The sequence below is a fragment of the Eumetopias jubatus genome, unplaced genomic scaffold (genome assembly GCF_037043125.1).
Source record: "Eumetopias jubatus isolate StellerSeaLion01/CBP00866 unplaced genomic scaffold, mEumJub1_p1.0 scaffold_4, whole genome shotgun sequence".
Classification (NCBI taxonomy): domain Eukaryota; kingdom Metazoa; phylum Chordata; class Mammalia; order Carnivora; family Otariidae; genus Eumetopias; species Eumetopias jubatus.
In genome coordinates this window covers 148,483,513-148,507,444 of record NW_028274810.1, presented here as the reverse complement: position 1 = coordinate 148,507,444, position 23,932 = coordinate 148,483,513, and the positions used below count along the sequence as shown (strand labels likewise).

The window sequence follows — 23,932 nt, the reverse complement described above, 5'->3', positions numbered from 1 at the left end:
AGCAGCTGGTGCTGTCCACATGGGCCTTGCAGCCCCTCTGAGCAGGTGTGTCTCAGGCCCAAAGGCTCTGTGCAGTCCTGCCTGTGATTAGATCTGTGTCTTAGAAACACCAGCCTTATCAACATAAACTGGGGAAGGAAGAGACTGAGGAAGGAAGCTGTTGCATTACTTCAGGTGAGACACAATGTGGCTTTCAATGTGTGCAGACGAGGTAGACATAGAGAGGCCAAGAGAGATCTGGGGGATATCAAGAAAGAAGCACCTCTAGCATTTGGTGACTGGTGTGGAGAAGAGGAGTGGTGCCTGTAGATGTTTGGACGGGGTGGCTGCTCACACAGATGAAATTACAGGAGGAGCAGGTGAGGAGTAGACGATGTGGAGTTTGACCGAGGCCGCTTTGAGATAGGGGCAGGCAGTCAGATACATAGGAGGAAGTTAGAGGGAGAGGAGGTACCAGTGCACAGATGCTGGTTGAAGAGAGGGGTGTGTTTAAACCTGGTGAACCCTGAATGGTGCACATTCTATTAAAAAAAAAAAAGCTTATGGCATGCCCACTGTGGGCCTGGAAACTTCGCATTTACTCTTTTAGCCCTCTGCATAAGCCTGCATGGAAGGATTTGTGTACTGCTCCCTGGCCTAGCTGGAGCAAGGATTTAAGTCTTCGGGTACTGGTAGCAGTTCGATTTTACAGAGAGGTGCCGGCAAGGGCAATGAGCGGCTCAAGATCAGACAACACAGAGGGTAGCAGAGGGGGATTTGGAGCAGGTCTTCGGCAGCCTGGTCTTTATCACAACTACTTTTCATGCTGTGGGTAAACTTGGAGTGGGAGGTGCTTAGGTTGGGGTGGAACGTGGTGCCCACAGCGGATTGCATGAGTGGGTGGGATGAGGGCAACCTGATCCCGGCCCTGACTCACTTTCATGTACTGGGTTCTGCATCAAGCATGCCCTGGGGAAGACTCAGCACAGTGGTCTGGTACCCTTCACAGAAGGTTTGGCACTCATTTTATTATCCTTGCTGGAGAAGAAGGCTTTCTGCCTCCCAGGCCTCCACACCCCTGCCATCCTGGCTGCTGGAGGGGAGGCCTGCAACGAGCCCAAACTGACACCAGGGCAGGCCTGCCTCTGGTGGGAGGAGATGTTCCCTAGCACTAGATGTGAAAAGGTTTGCACAAGGGGGTGGGAGGTGGGGAACAAAGGGGGAGGAGGTATTTAATCACTGACATTTATTTAGTACAAGGCTGGTGTCATGGGTTGAGTTGTGTCCCCCGGCCCCCATAAATATGTCCAAGTCCTAACCCCTGGTACCTGTGAATGTGTCCTTCTTTGGAAAAGGGGTCTTGGCAGATGTAATTAAGTTACTGAGCTTGAGATGAGATCATCCTGGATTCAGGGTGGGTACTAAATCCACGGACTGGTGTCCTCATAAAAGAAAGGGGAGGGGATCTAACACACAGGAAGAGGGCCATGGGAAGCAGGAGGCAGAGAGTGGAGGTCTGCTGGGGCCACTGCAAGCCGCAGCAGGTGAGGAAGGATTCTTCCAAGAGCATTTGGAGGGAGCATGGCCCTACTGACACCTTGACTTTGACCCAGTGAGACTACTTTGAGACTCCTGGCTTCCAGAACTGTGAGAGAATAAATTTCTGTTGTTGTAAGCCACCCAGTTTGTGGTCATTTGTTGTAGTAGCCCCAGGAACGTAATACAGCCTCAAACACGGGGTGGGCAGGTGACCCCTATGCCCGAGGCAGACATCAATAGTCACTCTCAGCATTCTTCCCCATGGGAGCTGACACCACCCCATCCCGTCCAGCTGCGACGCCGTGACTGGAACTGGCAAGCCCCATGAGACCTATTGGCATCCTTGATTTGGTACCTACCACTGGGTGAGGCACTGGCGGTTCAGGAAAGGGCCTGTTCTCAAGGGGCTCGGAGTCTTCACCGGTGTGGGGTGCAGGGATAAGGGGGTGGGGGTATCGCCCCTGCAGCATTAACAGCTCTTGTTAGTGTTTGCACAGCTGCTCAGGCCCACCTGGTCTCTGTTCAGCAGCTGGGCCTCCTCCAGCTCCCTGGCTGTCCAGTGCAGCTCAGCAGACGGCAGCCTAGGAGTGGTGGCTTACCCCCCACAAGGTGAATAAGTCCACCACCAAGCATTTAGCAGTGAAAACCACCCCTTGGGCCAATATGATAAATAAAATGCACCAGTGCCGACATTTAAGAGCTATGAAATAACCAAGGAAGCCTCCTTAACTCGGTCTGGAGCCACGGAGAGAGACAGCACAGAGGAGGCGTGACCTGGGAGCTAGGTCTTGAAGGAGGAGTAGAAATTTATCTAGGTATGGAGAAGGGTACAAGACATCATTGAGGATGCAGCCTTCCCTACCCACCATGGGGTGCATTTCTTACCCTGTCAAAGGCTGATTGCTCACTCAGGGCACATTTCTTCCTCCCTCCCTCCCTCCCTTCTCCCTCCTTCTTTCCTTTCTCCCCTTCCTCCTCCTTTTTTTCAGCATATTGATGAAGCATTACTTTCATCAGAATCACTAGCTATATTATGAAAATGGAGATTCCTGGGCTGCATCCCAGACATTAAGAGTTCGAATCTTTAAGGATAGGACTTAAAGATCATTTTTAACCCTCTTCCCAGCTTATTCTGATGCACCATCAGCTGGGAATTATTGACCTACAGGTACTTCCAAAGCAGCCCACCATTGCTGGATTGATACAAAGCAGGTGTGTGGGCCTTTGGGCCAAGTCCCATTCTCTTCTTGGGAAACTGGTCCTTGGATATGGAGGCCCCTTGGTTCAGAACAACCCTGAGCTGTGGGCCAGTCTGGGCAGGGGTGTAGCACTTAGTGGCTAGCCTGGGATTCAGTGAGAAAGGCCTTGCTACTTGTTACCTGGGTGGTCTTTAGCAAGCGGGTTCACTTCTATCCCAGTTTTCACAGCTGTAAAGTGGGGCTACCAATAGAACCAACCTCCAAGGGCTGTTGAGAGGAGACAAATGAGGGCGTGTACGTAAAGTGCCTCACCTAGTACATTGTGCAGTTTAATAGAGCAGAGTTTTGTTTGTGTTTGCTTTTAAATAATGGTGATGAAGAAAAGTAAGTTATATCTTATCTAGAAGAGAGAAAATTTGATTGAAATCATCATTACAAAGCCTAGTTGAAACTTAGCTGTTGAGGAGCTAATGATCAAATTGGTGAAAATAGGGTCAGGTATGCCCCGAGAGTTAACATTGATTCTCAAAGGACTGCACGTCAGACCCGCTGTGTTCAAAAACAGCAGTCTAGACTTGACCCTGCCACACCCATCCTGTTGAACTGTAATCTCTAGTGAGGAGGCACCTGCATTTAAAAGAAGAAAAAGAGGGGCGCCTGGGAGGCTCAGTAGGTTAACTGACTCTTGATCTCAGCTCCAGGTCTTGATCTCACTGTCGTGAGTTCAAGCCCTGAGTTGGGCTCCTCGCTGGGCGTGGAGCCTACTTAAAAAAAAAAAAAAATAAATGAATAAATAGATAGAAAGATAGATAGATAGATAGATGGATAGGAAGAAAGAGAATGCTTGCCTATGATAAGAATCAAGTGAGGGCACTTGTTGAAATTACATTTTTTCTGACCTCTCCTGGAAATTTTGCTTCAGGGCATTGGGGATGGGTTCCGGAATTCACATTTTTAAACAGGGGCTTCTTTGGAGAAGTTAGGGAAGCATTGGTTGAAAGCAAGTTTGACCTTCTTCTGTAGCAGAGACTTCTGGCGTCATCTGACTAGTCAGAAGCCTCCTCCTTGACTACAAACACTTCTTTGTGATTGTCCTTCCCCCAGCCAGGACTCTGGAAAGTGTTCATGGCGGGGAGACCGAAGAGTTGTCTGGAGGTTACAAAGCAGAAAACCTTAGTCAGGGTGCATATGTGTTTGTACAAATCTGTGCACAAACACCCTTTCGAAAACTACCTAAGATGACGGTAGAAAAAGGAATTGGCTAAAATCATTGAATTTGGGCTCACAGACTGTGCTCAGAGCGATATTATCTCTAATTTTAAAAACAAAAGGAAGCAGGGATATTCCCGTGGATGGTTGGGGGAGAATTTGGGTCTCAGTCCTGAATGGAGGGTCTTGCTACTGAAACCCAACAGTCTCCACCTGTCACCTTCCAGGATGGTGCAGCTTCACCAATTGTTTCCTCCTGGGAATTCCGGGAGGGCTAACACCTGTGTGCTTTATGCTAGAAAATGCTAGAACCTGACCTACTACTAATGGTGGAACAGGGAAAGGCCCTCTTAGCCAACCTCAGTGAGATAGGAGCCAGGAGAGGCTCAGGCTCTTGCTCCCTGCCTCCCCATCGTAGAGGCCACTTTTAGGTAACAGGCTTGAGCAACAGAATCCAGAGCAAGGCAAAAGGGACCACAGTGACCACTGAGCTGAATGCAAACAGGCTCACTGAGCAACTGACTTCTAAATAACCATAGGCCCTAACTAACCAACAGGCTACTTATAACTGGTAATCCTAAGATTACCAAAATAGGGAAAATTCCATACATCCCCATACTCCCCCACTATGGCCCTCAGCACCACATCATGGCCCACAATCTCTCCTTTGCTGTCCTGCCCGCAGCTCCCTGGCCATGGATTCAGTAAACATCTATCTCTTTTGTTCTGCCATGGGTGAATTCTCTCACCGCCTGTGCTGCTGGCCCCCAACTGATCAGAGCACCCCACACCCACCTCTTTCTAGAGAAGACTCTCCCCAGTCTAGACTCTCCTCCCTGGGGCTGGCTGCCAAGGGGATGGCTTTGCTTGCTGAAGCCCATGCTACCGGTATCTTAGTTTTTCTATATGACTTCTTTTAACAGGAACTTGAAAATAGTATTTTGAACATATTATGCTCAACTAGTCCCATTTGAGGGACCATCCATCCAAGGCGTGTTGAAGTTTGGGATGAACCAGTGCTAGATTAATAGACCAGACCAAGAACCACCAGACATGGCCTGGAAAATGGTTTATGAGAACAAAACAACAAAAATGAGAATATGCGGCTCTGTGAATGTACTAAAAGCCATCGAGTTGTACACTGTAAATGGGTGAATTATGTGGTATGTGAATTATACCTCAATAAAACTGCTACCCTCTCACACCCCAACAAAGAATTAAATAGTGAGAAGTAGATAATTTCCTGGAAAGGTAGTTTCTCATTTTAAGACATAATGACCAGCCTATGTGAGGCTTGGTTTTCTCTCCCATCCTATCCTGTTTAGAGATACCAGCCTATGTCATCCATCAGCACTGCAGAACCTGATCCATGCCCACCCCCATAAACCATGCCACTATTTAAGAGAGTGAGATTTGACAAATCCCAAAACAGCCCAAGAGGCTAACCATGACTTTTCAGGTTTGGGTTGACAAGCTGAATCCTGACTATTACTACCACCAACCAGCACTCAGTGAAGAGTTACTACAGGCCAGGCATTGAACCCTATAAGGTAGTGCTAGCAGGACCTGCATTTCACACAGGAGAAAACTGAAGCCCGGTTTCCGGAAAGTGCCCAGAGTCACTCAAGCTGCTAAGTGGCTGGCCACAGTTCAACCTCAGGTTCTAACTTTGGTTGCACATGGCAAACACCTGGACAGCTTTATAATCTACTGGTGTCTGGTTCCTGCCCCTGGAGATTCTAATTTTATTGATTTGGGGTGTGGCCTGAGCATCAGGCTTTTTTTGGTTTTGGTTATAGCACACCAGGTGATTCTAACGAGAACCTATCTCCAGAGTCCAAGGTCTACAAGATCAAGGCTGTTCACTCTCAGCTGGCGCCACACCCATGACTTGAGTAGCTGTTTCTGACAGCATGGCTAAATTCCTTCCCTTGGGGTTAATACAGGGAAGAAGAACAGAAGTTTCAGGACAGTGGCCCTGGCTGCAGGCCTCTGCAGGATTTGTCAGGCCCTGGCTGATCCTTGACCTTTGGTAGCCTCCCCTCCCCACAGCTGGAGACCATGATCTCACTGTCAAGTCCAGCCCCACCCCACTCCAAGCCCTTGGCCCAAGTCTCGCCCTGGGTGGGGCAGGGTGGGGGGCGGGCAACTCTTCAGCTCAAGAGTGTGTGTCAACAGCAAGAATTCTTGATTGTTAACCCACCTAACCCAGGGCTAAGTTCCTATAACCAGCTTCGGGACTTGGCCCTGGGTTGGCCCTTGTAAACCTGGCTGACTCGGCATCTGCCCAGCTTCTTGCAAAGTTCTCACCAGGGACGCTGCTCCTGTATACATGTGTAGCCCCTGCATTTCACTTAGAAAGGGGTGAGTGTCTCTTCAGTCTTTGAGCCCAGAACTGCCCCTTTATAGTAACCATCCCAAATCCCTATCCTGCCGCCATTCCCTAGTGGCTCTTCCTCTGTCTAGTTTTGCACTGGCTTCCTTTCGAGTCCTGGCAGGCTGCTGCCTATTAAATGGTCCTCTTAAAGACCCACACACTTGCCCAGGATTTACACTTTAAATTGTTGATCAGTCTGCCCTCCAAAAATAGAGATGTAGAGTCCTCTGAAGTTAATATGGAGATTAAGTTGGAAACACGCAATTAAAATACTCAAGAAGACAAAGTGGGAAATGAGCCTGAGAAAATGATGGCCCACCCTCAGGACCTCTCTGCTGGGGCCTGAGGGGGGCTCCTCTTCCCACCGCACCCCCAAGGCTGGGCTGGCCCTGCCTGCAGCCTCCGTGCCCTGCCCTCCCAAACTCAGGCTGGCTTCCTGCGCCCCACCCCACCGCCGTTAGGAGGCAGCTGCTGCAGGGAACTGTTGCCTCCCCAAACCTCACAAGTTCAGCAGGACATTGGCTAAACTCAACTGAAATATGAGACCCTTGACTCTCATTGTTAACCTCTGACCTGAATACGGACCCCTCCCATGGTCCAGCACAGGATGCTCAGACCTGCAGGCTCCCAGCGCATCTTCTCGCTGCTGAGCTCCTCCCTCTCAAGACTTTCAGGTTTGACTTTTAGAAATGCTTCCGGTACCAACACCCTCCCCCATGGCTTCTAGCTCTTTGCAGAACCTCCCTCCTCCTCCTCCCTTCTGCTAAGGACCACAATGGCCTAGAGCCCTTGTGAGTGGAGGCTGTTTGTTCTTACACTTCCATTTTACCTCAGGCCTAGAAGCCACTGTTGACATTCTTGTAGCTTCTTGCTGTTTATAGGCAAATATGTGCTCGCCCTCCCTTGAAATCTGTGCCATCCTCCTGCACCGTCTGTAATATTGAGGCTTAGCTCCTCTACTGACAGAAAACCTAAGTAACAGAGTCTCAACCACACAAGATTTTTATTTTTTAAGTCAAAGAAGTCTCAGACGTACACAGTCCAGGCAAGTGAGTTGGCTTTGTGAGATCCTCAGGGACCCAGGCTTCTTTCTGCTCACTTCTCTGCCATCGCTAGGTTGGGACCCTCATCCTCATGGCCCAAGATGCAGCTCAAGCTTCAGTCATTACATGGGATCTTCAGTTCGGCCATAGAGGGAAGGAGACAAGGAGGCTTCCAGAAGTACCAGAGAGCAGTCACATGGCCACCCCAAGCTGCCAGCTAGGCTGGGCAATGTTTAAAAAGTCTGGGTGACAGTGGTTCCAGCTAAAAAATCAAACTCCTTATTGCAGAGGAAGAAGGGGCAGGTGGGTATTTGGTGGCAACTTTCTGTCTCTTCGGTGCCCTTCTCTGCCAGTCTTGTGTCCTCCACCTACAGCTTGGTTCTTCTTCACAAGCTCTGAGGACTTCAGCGCTTGCATCATCTGGGGAGTCCTCAGCACCCCCGACCCACTCGGTGGCCTTCCCATGCCAACAGTCATGACCTCCCTCCAGCCTCCCATCCTCGTGGCCACAGCATGGAGCTTGTCTGTCCACCTCGGGGAAGGGTGCGGTGTCCTCTGACCACAACCTCTTACACTTCCAGCTCTCTCCTCCCTCCCACCAATTCTATTCTGGGACCTCATTAAGATCTTGAGTTCCCTGACTCTGCATTTAGCATCCTCAGTTTACTCCCCAGAGCCGCATGGTGTCCGGCCTTTCTCTTGCCCACCCTCCCAGCTCCCTTCCTCCCTGACGAAACCAGCCCCTGCCTCTGTCTGCAGAGCCTGCTCCTACAGACGCTACACAGTCCAGACTCATGATGTCCAATGGCAGCTACCTCCGCACACTGCTTTCAAAACCTCTTCCATGGACTTTGCCAGTTCCTTCTCCCAATTCCCTCTGCAGAGATTTCAAACCCTAATGACTGCCTTAAGCCCTCCTTCCCCCCACCCCCGCCCCAGGAACGACCCTGCTTCTTCTCTTTTAATTGTTTAAAGATTTTATTTGAGAGTTTGGGGGGGGGTTGGTAGGGGCAGAGGGAGAGAGAGAATCTGAAGCAGACTGCTAGCTGAGTGTGGAGTCCAATGCGGGGCTTGATCTCACAACCCTGAGATCATGACCTGCGTCAAAATCAAGAGTTGAATGCTTGACTGACTGAGCCATCCAGGTGCCCCTCTGCTTCCTATCTTTTAGAAAAGGGGTCCTCAGGTTTGGTCTCCTCCATTTCCTCCCCCCCCACCACCTGCAAGCTTCTTCAATCCAGCTTTTCCTTCTGCTCCCATCTCCAGGAAGGAGGGGTCTCCTCACCGATCCGAGGCTGAACCAGCTACAGGCAGTTACACTTCTCATCTTCCTTTGAGTAGCCCCTCCATTTCTTGTACCTTCAATCTCTTTGTCTTCCTTGGCTTCTTCCTCCCTGAATAGAAAGATGAGGCTCTCTTCCAAACTGAAAAAGCCCTGGTTTATCTCACTCTACTGGCCTATAGAGATCCTTCTGCAGCCCAGTTTGTGGATAAGTTGCCTACCCTCCCTTTCTCCACTTCCTCACTCCCTTCGGACTTCCCCCCCTTTCCTATCTGGCTCCTGCTCTTACTATTTCCTGGAAACTGGGCCAAGGTGCCCACTGACAAGGCTTTTTCGGGCCTCTCCTTGGTGGCTTCCCTGGGGCAGGACTCACTATCAGCCCCTCCCTCCCTCCTCGGAAATTCTGCGTCCTCTCTTGGCTTCCTGGGCACCACCCTTTCTCTCGTCGTTCCTTCACAGTCTCCTGTGCCAGCTCCTTTTCCTCTGGGCCTTGATACGGGCAATTCGTCCATCCCAGGAAATGGAGGCTGCCCCCATGGCCTGGGCCACATCACAAGTCTACATCAGCTGAACTTTAGGAAACGCTTCACTGTCAAGGAAATGTAACATGCAAACTCAGCTTTCGCTTACCTTTCCCTAGAAAACAGGACCTGCTGGCCTTCTAAGGAAAGCCCTGACCTTCCAGCCAGCCACGCTCCCAGTTGCTTCCTCTAAAGCTGGTATAACACACACTCCCTCCAGAGAGTGCTCTGCTGCTTGAGAGGTACCGAGTTCCCCAATTCGGGGATGGTTTTCCCTTGAACAAAGCACATCAAGCTCCTTACCAATTGTTTTATTTTTGTCACTTGACAGCGTCTTGAGAATGTTGGGTTCTCCCAGCGCTCCTCAGCCCCACTGCTCTTCTCAGGGTCCATATCCTGTGATGAAGGAGAGCTGGAAGAAAGGCAGACAGGGACAAGGGGCCACCCCTGCCCTAAGAAACCACCCTTGAAAGGATTTTACACCACCCTGGAAGGAGCCCTCTACCCTTTCCCATGTGATAGATGACAAGAACCTGATGGGTGACAGGTGCAGGGGGGGTTAATCGGATTAAAACAGCCCACTAACAAGCTCATAAAAACCCCTAGATTTAGAAACTCTGGTGGCAACCCTCTTGGGTCCCCTCCCTCTTTGGGGGCTTTGTACTATTGCTCAATAAACTTTGCTTTGCTGCCCACCACTCTTCCTCTGGTCTACCTCTTCAGTCTTCAAAGCAGCGTGACCAAGAATGGGCCCGGAAGGAAAAAAAAAAATCCTCTAACACCCGGGGATCTCTTTCATACCCAGGGTTCCGACTCTTCCCTATGTCCCGGCAGGACTCTCTGGTTTGAATTGAGCTAAGTCGCCCAGTTCTCAGGCATGTTTGGGCATGTCTGGGGGTCCACTGCTTGGGATCGGCTTGGGTCTGTTTATGAGTGGACCAGATGTCTCCTGGGGAAGAACATGGCTGTTGTTTCAATTCCCACCATTGCAGATCAACCGACTGAGCAGAGTTAATCCAACAACATTAACGAGTGTTCTTCTGGCACTGGAAGGTGGGGGTCAGCAGGGAAGAAAAAAGACAAAATCCTGTCTTCATGGAGACAGGCATAAATAGCAAAATCAGGAAGATATGTTGTAAGAAGTGCTAAGGAGAAAAATTACACAGGGTGAAGGGATAGGAAGTGTGTGAGGCTGCTGACATTTGAGGAAGCGTAATCACTGAGATGGTACGCTGAGGCTGAAGGGTGATGTGCGGCCATGTGTAGGGGCGAGAACTCCAGGTGGAGGGGGCAGCAAGTGCAAAGGTCCTGAGAGGACAGAAAAAGGTCCTTTGCTTGAGGACTGAAGGGAGCCGAGTGAATAAGGAACAGCAGCCTAGAGATAAAGTCAGAACATCATAAGGGGTGTGTGTATGGGGGGTGTGGGTGTGTGTGGGTGATTGTGTTAAGGCTGATAGCACAGGGCTTTGTAAAGACTTGGGTTTAATTGTGAGGTGGGAGGACAGGGCAGGGTTTTGAGCAGAGGAGTGACGTGGTCTGGTGGATTTTAAAGGTTCACTCAGGCTAGTGAAGACTCACGGAAGACTAGTTAGGAGGCTGTTGCACTAATCCAGGCAAGATATAATGGTGGCTGGGGCTGGGCTGGGAACAACGGAGGTGGTGAGTGGTTAGAATTTGCATGGATTTTGAGGGTAGTGCCAACAGAATTTGCTAATGGTGGACCCAGAGATGATATTACTTAAGAATGAATGATCCAGATTCTGGGTACCAATTCTTGCCTACATGGCCTATGCCTTCAGATTGCACCACATGGATGGGGTTAGGTTTTTTTTTTTCTCCCCTGAAGCAAATTGATGGTTCAGACATCAGTCATTGTGGAAAGATGCTAATCCTGGGGTAGGAAGGAAGGCAGGCTTGGACTGGGGTCAGGGTGTGGAGATGGTCGGGACATTCCTAGTGATGGTGGTGGTGGTCTTGGTGTTGGCAACAGTGTGGGCTGTGTGAGCTAGCCCCGACCTAGGCGGAGCTTGGCTTGCTAAGGGAGTAGGGTATAGCTGGGTTCTGTTGCTTTTCAGAGAAACCACTTCTCATCTTGGTCATACCTCATTTGCTTGTTGCACATTTGCTCTTTTCAATGCAGACATGAGTGCCCTTGCTGGCTGGTACTGGCCCCAGTGGGTCAGGGCTAGTGTCATGGCTGTTGGAGGGCCCTAGGCATGGCTGAGCCCAGGGGGCCCACAGTGAGCAGAATGGGGAGGGGGAAACCATGGATACCATGTGGCAGCAGAGGTCTAGTTCATGAAGTAAGTTCATGTAAGGTACCCCCTACACACCCCCACCCAGGGGATTTCCCTGGGATGTGTATGAGAGGCGCTGGAGTTTCCTAGGAGCAGGAGGAGATCCAGGCAGAGAAAGATCGTCCTGGGTGACTCACTGTCATGCTATTTTCCACACCAGGCTCCTGTTGTCTGGGAAATGTGCCTTCTCCTAGTTGGCTCACTCCTGGTCTCTCCCTCCAAGCTAGCTTTCCCTCCTGATAGCCATCTATGGGCATCCTCGGCATCTTCTGATATTCAAGACTGAAAGCCCAACATGTCCCCACAGTGAGCTCTTCTTCCCCTGCCAACCTCTCTCCCTCCTCTCAGCCTCCAGAACAATACCGTCACCCAGCCAGCTGCTGGCCAGACCCTGGACTGAAACTTGACTCCCTCTTTCCTTTTGTCTGTCACACCCACTTAATCATCTGGCCCAATGTGCCACCTCCCAAACACTTCTTGATTCCTTTTTTCCATCCTTGCTGCCCCAGGCAGAGTTCTGGGGTGACCCCTTGCAGGTTACCCTCCCGTCCTCTTCACCCCCACAGCTCCCAGAGTGGCCTTCCTGGTGCTATCACCATCCTGCTCACCATTCTTCAGTGGCTCCCCATCACCTTCAGGAGTAAAGCCCTCCCCCACTGCACAGCATTGAGACCTTGTGTGTGGCTGGTGTGTGGCCCCAGGCTACGTGCCCACCCATTCAGCCTTAGGCACCCCCCTCTGTAGCACTTCCTGTGGCAGCCACTCTGAACGCTGTGGGGGTGGGGTGGGCTGGGGGGGCAGTCATTCCCAAGGTCTTCTGTTTCTATGGACTGGAAGGAATTTCAGACTCCCCAGAGGGAAGAGTATAGAAGAAAAAGCTCCTCCATCGGCTCTCCTGGGGCTGGGGGTGGGCTATTTGTTGACTTGGGAGAAAAAACCAGCACTTCCAGCCAGGTATCTCTTTCTTCCTGTCCTGCAGAAAGATGCATATGGGCCTGTTTTCCAATGTTTGTTGACTGGGGTGGGCTTTGCTCTGGGAAGGGAGAGGTTTGTGTTTTGGGTGAGAGGAATTCAATTTATGGGGGACTCTTCGAAAGCCCACTCCCTCCAGAGTGCTATTTATTATTTCCCTAAAACTCTTGCAAAATGGGGGGCTCTTTCAAACCCTCATGCTTCAGCTTCTGCTCTTTCATCCCTGAAAGGTCCCAGCCATTGTAGTGAATTTCTTTCTTGTGTCCAATCTCACTCAGGTTCTGCATGAGCTGTGGTGGTCACATCAACCCCTTTCTCCAGGCCGACTCCGGGGCTCCTTCCGCGTGTCTCCACCATACTTTGTTAATCCTTCCATCTTTCCAAGTCCCTAATTCTCCTGCAATGTCTGTATGTTTAATGCGGGGTTTTGTTTGTTTGTTTGTTTTTGTTTTGTTTTCTTTGTTACCTGTTTTTCATCTTTGTAGCTCTTGTTCTTAATACCAGGTCCGACACATAGCATTTTGCTTGGTAAAAGTTTGCTGAATAATTTAGCTCAGCATAGTGTATTCAGCATAGATTACGTTCTGGGCACTCTAAGCACTGAGATACAAGAATGAATAAGATGGGGACCCCTGGACGTGTATGGTCCTAGTGGAAAAGGCACGCACACTTGCAATTAAAAAATTATCAAATAATACGCTAAATTCTACAACTAAATCTACGAAAGATGCAGCTCTTAGGTGGTTAAATCCTGGAGCTGGAGTTAGGACCCAGGTGTAAATCCTAGCTCCACAACCCACTGGCCTCATTTGCACAGCTGTGAAATGGGAGGAGCAGTACCTGTCTCAATCAGTTAAGGATAAAAGGAGATGAAGTATGCAAAAGCATCCGGCGTGGTTACCGGGCACATAATATATGCCCGATTCAAGTTTGCAGAACTGTCTGTGCTGCATCGTGTGGGAGCCTAGGGCCTTTAATTTTGCCTGGGGCAGTTGGGCAGATTTCATGGAGGAGGGACACTAGCTCGAGATTCAGAGACAGGGGCTCTAAATGGCATTTCTGGAGAGAAGTCTCTCTGTGGGGGGGTCTGTAACCCTGTGATGCCTCAGGAGAGGCAGCATCCAGGGGAGAAGTGAGCTCACAGGAACGGCATTGAGATCTAGGGTCATGTGTCCCCAACCTGCCTCTGAAGCTGCTGAGTCAGACCGAGGCCCAAAGGGCTCTGTTTTGTTCCGAAGGAGCTTGTGGTTGAAGGACAGGCCTGGACAGGGCCTGGTGCTGGGACTTTGTGCCCAGTTATTTCATGGGAGCAGCTCAAAGCACTGCCCTGCTGGGCCCCTCCCATTCCCCCCACCCCTGCAGGCAGGCCCCAGGGAGCCTCAGCCCCTGAAGTGGGTTCCAGCCTGGATTTACAGAGGGGATGTTTTTGGCTTGGGGTTTTGTTCTAGATGCAGCCCCCAAAGAAAAGAGTTCCTGCCTCAAGAGGCAGGTTTCAGCCTGGGGTGAAATCCCAGCTCTTGAGCAAAGTGGTCTCACTTCCTTAAGCCTAGACTGTTCATTCGTCTGTAAAATGGACAGAGCATCACCAACCTCCCACGATTGTTACCAGAATGAAGTAGGAAAGGGTGTGTTTCCTTACTTTGCATCAAAACCTTCATACCTAACGTTTATTATTCTCAGGGGTCGTGCGGGAAAGGGAAAGAAATGAACTAGAGACTTACCTCCAAATTAATCAGTCTTGGAGTTGCCTGGAAATCAGTGCTTCCCAAATGTTCGCATCGCCCAGGGATCTGCAGGATAGATTCTGAACCAGCAGGCCTGGGGTGGCGGCTGCGAGTCCGAATTCCCAACAAACCCCGAGCTAAGCTGACGCCTGCACCATCCTGTTACCACCACATATGGGCCGCGTGGCTGCAGGTGCTTCTCCTCCTCGCCTCCCTCAGGGTTCCCTGCCCTGTTCTCCTAACTGGCCTGGCTGCTTCCAGTCTTCCCCACCTCTGTGCAGGCCGCTCACTGTTGCTGGACGAGTCTTAATGGAGTGGAAGAGAAAATGTCTGCTGTATAGCCAGGAAGGATGGCAGGAGCCGCTGCTTTCATGGGAGAGGGGGAAGGAGGGCATTTTTGTCTCAGGAGTGGACGGGCTTTTATCTAGGAAACCACCTCCGAGGCTGCCTGGGTGTGGGAGGCGAATCACCCAGGGCTTGTTTACAAGAGGACCTTAAGCGGTGTGAGGCAGAGCATGAAAGGTGGTTATTTCCAACAGGACCTTTCTCCATTTGGGGGATGATTGCTGTCGGGCTCTTTGCTGGGACTCAGTTTCTCCGGTGGGAAAAGTCCTAGCAGGTGCCTGGAATTGCCGGCCGACTGGCAGTGAGGAGCACCTGCTCTGGGAAGGATGCCAGATGAAAGGCCCAGAGCCAATCCTTTCTGCCCCCTCTCTGCTCAGCTCCAGTGTCTGGGGGGAAGAGGGGAAGGCTTGGTTTAGTCTGTCAGCCTTTTAGGAACATATGCACAGGGATTCACACAGATCAAGTCGTTCTTGAAAGAGCTGGTGGCCATCTCCCTAATGTGCTGGGAGATATTCTGGAGAAAAGGGGAAAGCGGGCAGATGGGTGCTGGGGGATAGGGTAGGTGTCCCAGTTGAGCGGCTCCCAGCATTGCCAGGGGCTGGACTCCACACGAATCTTCCCCTCAGCAGAGAGGACTTCCCTAGTTCTCTGACAGCCGTAGTGTCCGCCAACAAGAATCGTGCTGCCTTCATGTGGTTCTAATGTCAAGAAACAGAAGATTGAGATTTAGTAAATTGGACAAGACTGAAGGAGTCGCTGTTTGTGCGCCTGGGGGAGTCTGGAGTTGTAGCCAAAGATTCTACTGCCAGGGGTTGGCGGGGTTGATCTGTAAGGTCAGATTCTAAGAGCAGATCTGGAGGAACGCAATTTTCTAGCTGACGAATGAGAAAATGCAGATGGCAATTACGGTACATAAGCCACATTCAGGACATTGGGGCCCTCTCGAAGCTTTATGCACGTTTTTGGTCTCCTTGCATACACGAGATGATTGGCGTGAGCCTGGCGGGTCTGTTAGCTAAACACAGATGGGTGCTTGCAGCTGCAGCTAGACTTGTCCGGCCGGCAGGAAGAAACTGTGTGCTGTGCAGGGGTGAGCGACCAACCGAACAGGGGAAGCTGGCCGCCCACCACTTTGACGGCCTAGACATACGATAAGGAAATGCTTTCAAACATGGGAGGGCCTGGAGTTAATCTAGCAAATTACTTGAAACCTATGGTGGCTCTGTGGAATTAAAAAAACAAAAAACAAAAAACAACAAAAAACACTTTCCCAATATTCTTCTTTCATTTATTTATTAATCTACTTCTAAGGGCGCCTGGGTGGCTCGGTCGTTAAGCGTCTGCCTTCGGCTCGGGTCACGGTCCCAGGGCCCTGGGATCAAGCCCCGCATCGGGCTCCCTGCTCGGCGGGAAGCCTGCTTCTCCCTCTCCCGCTCCCCTTGCTTGTGTTCCCTCTATCTCTGTCAAATAAATAAATACAATCTTAAAAAAAAAAACTACTTCCAGAAAGTATTGGAGGCAACTTACAATTAAAAACACATATATAAACTGGGCAGCTTAGGTATAAGTCAGAAAGGTCAAAAGCCAGAGAGGAAGCAGGGAGAATATTCTGCCCAGAACTTAAGGTAAGAGGTATTAGGCATTAAATGTAATCCTGACCCTCCTTTGTCGTTTTCTCCACCTTCCCGTACATGTGACCCTGAAGAAGTTGCATTTTCTATGGCTCCCTCCCGAAAGAAGTTAACGAAAAATTTCTCAAGGAGTTCAAAGCTGGAGACTGGATCAGCTCTCAGCAGCTTTCAGAGCCTAGGGGTAGAGCTCAGGAACCATGCTTTTTGACCCTGTGGCCCCCTGCTGTGCGCTCCTTGCCCTGAGAGGTCACTGCTCAGCCCCCATGTTCGTTCTTGACCCAGACCCTGTGAAAGCCTCTGTCCTGGCCTCAGCTCACAGGGTGGGTGCCCAGTGGAGAGACAGCTGTGGCGAGTACGGGGAGGCCAGGTGCTGCCCCCACAGCAGGGGCCGAGGACAGGTCTTTGGCTGGTGTCAGCACATGGACCCATTCCCCTCCGAATGCTCATCTGAGTTGGGGGTGTGGCGCCAGCAGTGCAGGGACAAGCCAAGGGTGGGAGAGACAGGAGGCTGGAGAATGGACAGGGCTCTGAAGGCCATGTTGAAACCGGGACTCTGTGTTTTAAGCAGGGAAGGGATCTGGTCAGATTTGATCCTCATTCTCACTAGCTCTGGGTCCCCAGCTACTGCGACAGGTGACACTCAACACTCCCTTGGTCTCTGCCATTCCTCAGGCCTGCTTTCTGAGCTCCAGTCACACTGCAGATCTTTAAGTTCCTCCAAAGGGCTGGTTCTCTCCTGTCTCTGGGCCTTCCTGTGAGTTTTCCCTTCTAGGATTATGAACCCACAACCTCCACTTGGCTGATGCCTGCTCCTTCCCTAGGGCGCACATTCCCGCTGCCTCCCGCTGGGACAGGTGACCGATGGCCCGTTGTAGTTCCCCTTTGAAATAGTCTCCTTACTTGTAATTACATGGGTGGGGCGGATAGTCTCTATTTTTGTGGCCTAGCAGCCTATTTTGTATGTATAGCTACTGTACCTATGTTTTATTTTGGGGTACAACCCCTCCTTCACTCTTAACCTATGCGCTGTGGGTAAAGTTGACCCCTATCCTGGAGGAGCATGTGACCTAGTCTACACTAATCAGTAGAGTCCATCCCCCTTGGCTTCAGTGATTGGGTTAGGAATGGGCGGGTGGTCTAAATAAGCCAATCAGGGCTAAGGGCACTCAATCTCTGAATATTTGTTTGAGTTTTTGGGATCATTGACTCACTCACTTCTAATGGCCTAAGTTGGTAATGATATGAACTGCAGGCTGCCTGGGTCACCATGACTTGCCTGAGAATTGAACCAAGAGGGAGCAAAGGAAGAGATGGTTCCTAGTGATAGCATTTAAGCTTTGAATCAAGCTGTTCCTAAAGCCAACTCTATCCTTGCAGGCTGCAGTTATAGGAGCCAGTCAATTCTCTTTTTATTTTTTATTTATTTAAAGATTTTATTTATTATTTGATAGGGGGGAGCTACCCGATTCCAGACTCCATCCCAGAACCCTGGGATCTTGACCTGAGCTGAAGGCAGACGCTCAACTGACTGAGCCACCCAGGCGCCCTCAATTCTCTTTTTAAACATAGACCTGTTTGGGTTGGATTTGCTGTCAGTTGCAGTTGCAATAATATAAATGATAACCTTGGTCTATGTTGTCTTCCTTTTGCCATGAGGGCAGGGACTATGTCTGTGTCTCCAGGGCCCGGTTCAGTGCCTGGCCCATAGGAATGTTTAACAAATGAATCAAGACATGAAGAAAGGGGTCTTGGAGCTTCTCCAACCCCTACGCCTTCGTCCTTTCAGACTTGAAAATGAGGCAGTGGGTTGCGGTTCTTTGTGGGTGATGATCTTGTTACAGAGTCCCATTGGAACTAATTTTCATTAGAGCAGGAAACTCAGACTACAAGAAACCAGCCTGTTACAAGTCATTGCCAAAAGGGGCTCTGGGAAAGACCTGTTGCCCAATGAGATTTTTACAGTGCCTGAAGTCCTACTGTCAAGATTTCTTGGGTGCCTAGGTGGCTCAGTTGGTTAAGCGACTGCCTTTGGCTCAGGTCATGATCCTGGAGTCCCGGGATGGAGTCCCAGGATCAAGTCCCGCATCAGGCTCCCTGCTCAGTGGGGAGTCTGCTTCTCCCTCTGACCCTACCACCTCTTGTGCTCCCTCTCTCAAATAAATAAAATCTTTTTTTTTTAAAAGATTTCTTTGGCTTACAGTTCTGAGAACTCAAGAATTCTCTGTGAATATATATATCTGTATCTGCTTATGTGAGTATAAAGAAACTCTAAAAAGATACATAAGAAACTAATAAAAATGATTACCTGTGGAGTTGGGATGGGGATTGGTTCAATAAAAGGCAGGTGGAGGAATGAGGATTTTTATATTGTTTGAATTTTGAGCCATATGAATTGAGACTTTTCAAAAATTAAGTTAAAAAAAAAAATATCCATGCATGCAGAACCACTAGGAACCATTATCAGCTTTTAACAGCTGGCGGGGGGGGGGGGTTATTTATCAGCTTGTTTTTCAACTTGGGGATCTGGTTTCAGTGAGGGGGTCCTTGAGAGTGTGGACAGGAGTGATTTGTCTTGGTTGAGGGAGGGGAGGTGGAAAGAGGGGACCATCTGGAGAGGTCCGGCCTGGGCAGGTCACACATCTGACAAGGTGAGAGTTAAGAGAATTAGGCCAAAGGGAGAAGTAGGGCATCGAAGATGCTCTTTCCTAGGGGCCCATCTGCCTGCCGGACTTGATAATTTCCAAGACTCCTCTCATCTAAAAAAGTTCCTGAAACCATTATCTGTGTGTCTGTAGGCATGTCAACTTTCTGAGCCTGTTGACATCTATAAAATGAAGGGGCTGGATTAATGATCTCGTCTGACATTCTTTCCAGTTCGGATGCTCTCATTTTAAGTTGCTGTCTTCTTTCCTTGCAACCTGTCCTAAAGCCCTGCCCCTGTCCAGAAAAGACACAGGTTATAATAACCAGGGAACAATACATGTACCTTCAGGACACACCAAGCTTAACCACTGAAGAGAGCTTGGGATTTAGAGTATCTAGCAAGGACAGTCACAGTTCCTTCCTGTATGTCGCTGTTGCTCACGGAGGTTAAGTGGACGAGCCAGCACGTGACGATATAGCTAACTGTGCTGTGACACGCTTCCTGCCACACTCACCCTGCACTTCTGGGGCTCCCTGGTGGACACTCTCATGCCCTCCCAATGCAGCAGACTCCCTCATGGCCAGTGGACACCTGCAGAGCTGAAAACCTGTGCTGGTGACCATGACCCTAGGGAGGCTGCAGTCCTTTCACCTCTGAGAGAACAGGGAAGGCCCTCACCTTAGAAGCGTAGTCGTGGTAGTTTCTGTGGTTGTGTCAGTGGCCAGGGGGCAGCAAAGGGGGTACAGGTCGCATTTGGGGATGACTGGAAGAACACAGACCTGATGTGGGGTGATGGTGGAGCACCCAGGCTGATGTGTGGAGCTGGATGATGGACGTGGACTCTTGGGCACAGGGTCTGTTAAGGGATGGGAAGACAGGAAGCCCAGGGGGAATATTCACCAAGGGCTCAGGTTTAGATTTTGATATTATAGCAATAAATATAGGCACAGAGATACAGGGACAGGACTGAAAGGCGCCCTGTCCCTTAAAACGGGCAGCTCCTGGCCTCCAGCTCTTATGGTAGGTCAAAAACAGCGGCAGCGGCTCACAGGTAGAACAGCACGGGGCTAAAGATGCTCTTCAAGCCCTATAGAACCTACCGCTTATAATGCCCTGTTTAAAAAAATATATATACATATGTATATATATATATATATACGTACAATTTATAGAACCTACAGTGCTTATAATACCTGTAAAAATATACACATACATACATATACATACAATATATATATTACACATTACATATGCTATGTATTACATATAATATGTATGTAATTTAATTTTGTAATCTTATGTGGCTTATACTTTTCTGTTCATATAGTAATTTGCTCAATGTAATAGTTTAAATGCTATGAGAATTTTTGTGATCATGTTTTGAGCGTTCATTTTCTGACTGTGAGGCACAGCCCATGGAGATGGAGGCGGGGCTGGTTCTTCTTTGCCAGCAGGCCCTGTGGGGGGAGATCGCTCGCCCCTCGGAGCCCTCCTCTGCAGATGCCGGTTTTGAGGTTGCCCAGGCAGCCGACAGGACTCCATCTTTTTCTTTGTTAAGAAAAAAAAAATTCAGTAAATGTCTCATTCACCCATCCCGAAGGATGGGCGCCAAATGAACAGTGTTTGCCTCTTGGGATAGTGGAAGGACTTCTGCCTTTTTATAGATTGTGGTGTTTCAATGCACAAAAAAAGTGAGAGTTATGAAATGATTTTTTTCTTTTGTGTTTTTCTGCACCTTTAAATAAACAAAATTAAAAATAAAACCCAATCACTGTATTCTGGGAATATTTGTGCTGACTAATCATGCTCTAAGGTCATGGAGATACGGTTTCCCGGTCTCAGAAAGCCCGTCAGCACAAACTCACTCACCCCTGTGGCTTCCCCAATTGCCTCTGCCAACCCCGGCACCCTGATTTCCCATCTTTTGTGGGAGGTGAGGAGTCCTTTCATGGCTTTATGTCCACTTAGATTCCCTGAAGTACTTGAGGAGTCAATTTTTGGAAGGGAGTTATTTAAATTGTTCCGATTTTCTTCCAGAGGCGGGGCCACAAGCTCCAGATGACAAGGGCTTCTGCGTGGAGAGGGTTGTTCCGCGCCCCTGGTAAACCGGATCTAGTGTTTGGTGCCTCTCCTTTTCTCCTAAAAACAGACAGATGGTTTAGACTACGGGGGGTTTCTATTTTTGGCCGGAGAAGAAACACGGAACTCCACCACTGCAGGATGTCGTTAACAACAGGAGGCGGACTGACGGAAAATGGAAACGGATGATGTTTTACAACAGTGTTATGTGTGCTTTTCCCAGACCACAGCCCAACAAAGACATTTTATCCGGTCCTCAGTGCAGGTCTGCCCCCTATGGGCCAGATTCTCAATTTATTAGTTTCATCGAGTCTGGTAGGGCTCAGAACGATGGGTCTTTTTTATTTTTGTTTGTTCGTTTATTTTTATTTTATTTTAGTTAGTTTATTTATTTATTTCTGACAGTGGGTCTTTTTAAATCCCTAAGCCCTCAGGGCAATTCTTCTGCACTCTAATTAGCTGTAGCTCTGTAAAGAGTCCTTCAAGCCTCAGGGATGGTGGAGCTGGGCTCAGAATGTGATTGGATGACTCAACAGCTGACCCGAAATTACAGTAAGAATTTTTAAACTGTAAAAGGGGAAGTTTAGGCAAAGTACTTTCCTTACTCTCTGTATGGGAAAAGTATATGTTTCTAGCGCAAGTACCGACACATAAGATGAGCAGTTTCCATTTTGGTCACGTTATAACCAAAGATGAGCAAATGCGGGATGTCCTGTGTTGAATTTCACTAGGTTGTGAAGAGCCTAAATGTACCGATTCTGCCTGTAGATGTCTGTATTTTGACTTTTGGCATTCACCAGAGTCAGACACTTCATGTAAAAGACTGATTATTATTATAGTTCCTTAAGAAATAACCCACGTTTTATCAACTCTACTCCTGTGTGATGACCAGCGACTCTGGGCCTGCTGGCCACACACGGAGCAAGGCCAGGCAGGCACTTTAAGTGAAATACACCTGCGATTTGAAGCACCCTTTAAATGGCTCATTTTGGGTCTGCCTTTAACATGAAGCTTAGTGGTGGTGAAACACGTTTAAGGCAAAATAGGAAGAATGCCGAAGGAGAAAACCAATCTAGGATTGTGGCAGGGAGTTGTCTTTAAGGTATGCACTTTAATATTGACAGAACTTAGCAGAGAATTCGCACTTCCTAAGTACGTACTATGAGCCAGGTATCATGCTAAATGCTTTCCATGGATTATTTCATTCGTTTCCTCCCACCAATTTTGTGAGGTAGGTGTTCTTACAATCTCTGTTCCGCTGGTGGGCGAGAAGAGGCTCAGGTAAGAGAAGTGACCTGTGGAACATCATGTGCCCTCAAGTTGTAGGGTCAGGATTCAAATCCAGACAGTCTGGATGCACGTCTGTACTCCTAACCTCACCTACGACAGCAGCTTATTTAGGGCTCAACCTTGCTGATCATCAGGGGCAAAAGCAAGGAGGGGCGTGGGGCTCCTTCCCTGAGGACGCGGTGCTGAGTTTCGTGTGCACATCTATGCCTTTGCAGGTGGGGTCATGCAAATCCTTTCCTTCTTAGTCCCTGGGTTTATCACTGGAGCTGGTAATTTGATTAAATATCCAATGTTCTTCCATAAAAGCTGAGTGCAGAGAAGCCCCAGTAGTCTTGAGTGCATAGTAAGCAGCGGAAGGAAACCTAGGCCAGATAGAAGGGACTTGGGAGGCATTTGCTGGTCCTTCCAGGCACCAGATGTTGAGGGGGAAGACGATTGTAATATGATATGCCTCAATCTGCTGGGGAAAAATCTTGTTTAATTCCCGACCCCTCAATAAAAAATGTAAAAAAAAAATTAAATTCTTTGAGAGCAAATCTTTTATAATTTTCCCTACACATCTTGTGGATGTCAATTAAAAACAATCTTTGTGGCGCCTAGGGGGCTCAGTCGGTTAAGCGTCTGACTCTTGGTTTCGGCGCAGGTCATGATCTCATAGGTTGTGAGATCGAGCGCCGTGTTGAACTCCCCGCTCAGAGGGGCATCTTCTTGAAGATTCTCTCCCTCTGCTGCCCCCCCTTAAATAAATAAATCTTAAAAAAAATCTTTAATATAAGAACTTACAATGGCCTCTATGTACAATATCTCTATTGACTTAAAATTGTTTTCAATCTACTTTCTGGAGTCCTGATTTCTACTTGATATTATTAGTAAGTGCTTCTCTTTGCAGTGGAAGATGGTGCCAGTACTTTGTGGAGAGCCACATGCTCTGAGATGCTTCTCCTAGTGGGAAGGACTTGCATCGTTTACATTTGGAGGTTGCAATTCTTTCCCATGTAAGGTGAGTAGGTTATAATGGGACTCAAACCTTAATACCAGCATCGACACTAAGAGAAACACTAATGATGATATATTCTGAACCCTAAATGAAATACTCATTTTAGAATGATTACATCATGAAAAAGACTCATGAAAGTGTTTAATCCTAGAAGGGACATTAAACATCACCAATTGTAAGCTCATATTTTTATACTGGCAGTAAGAGCTTTTAACAAATAACTGTTTCTTTTTTGAAACAGATGAGGACAATAAGCCCAAAGAGGAATGTGATGTGCCCAAGATCCTATTGCTACTAGTAGATATCGATCCTGACTGCACACTGGAATAACTGAGGTTTTTTTGTTTTGTTTTATTTTCTATTTTTTAAATTTTATTATGTTATGTTAGTCACCATACATCATTAGTTTTTTTTTATTTTTTATTTTTTTTAAAGATTTTATTTATTTATTGGACAGAGAGAGACAGCGAGAGCAGGAACACAAGCAGGGGGAGTGGGAGAGGGAGAAGCAGGCTTCCTGCTGAGCAGGGAGCCCGATGTGGGACTCGATCCCAGGACCCTGGGATCATGACCTGAGCCGGAGGCAGACGCTTAACGACTGAGCCACCCAGGCGCCCACATCATTAGTTTTTGATGTGGTGATCCACGATCCATTGTTTTCCTATAACACCCAGTGCTCCATGCAGTATGTGCCCTCCTTAATACCCATCACTGGGCTAACCCATCCCCCCTCTCTCCTCCCCTCTAAAACCCTGTTTGTTTGGAATAGGTAAGTTTTTAAAAAATATTGATGCTCGGACCACA

General features: G+C 48.8%; 2 long non-coding RNA genes across 2 annotated transcripts; one reads left to right on the top strand and one right to left on the bottom strand.

Moving 5' to 3' along the window:
• LOC114216125 (uncharacterized) lies at nt 1–23,458 on the top strand. The gene is made up of 3 exons (XR_003610707.2): nt 1–174; nt 23,021–23,131; nt 23,370–23,458. It is a non-coding gene; the product is annotated as an uncharacterized LOC114216125 (long non-coding RNA).
• Nucleotides 8,389–14,542, bottom strand: LOC114216123 (uncharacterized). Its single transcript, XR_003610706.2, has 3 exons — nt 14,140–14,542; nt 9,453–9,561; nt 8,389–8,740 (listed from the first exon to the last, which is right to left on the bottom strand). It is a non-coding gene; the product is annotated as an uncharacterized LOC114216123 (long non-coding RNA).
• Nucleotides 23,459–23,932: the final 474 nt, after the last annotated feature.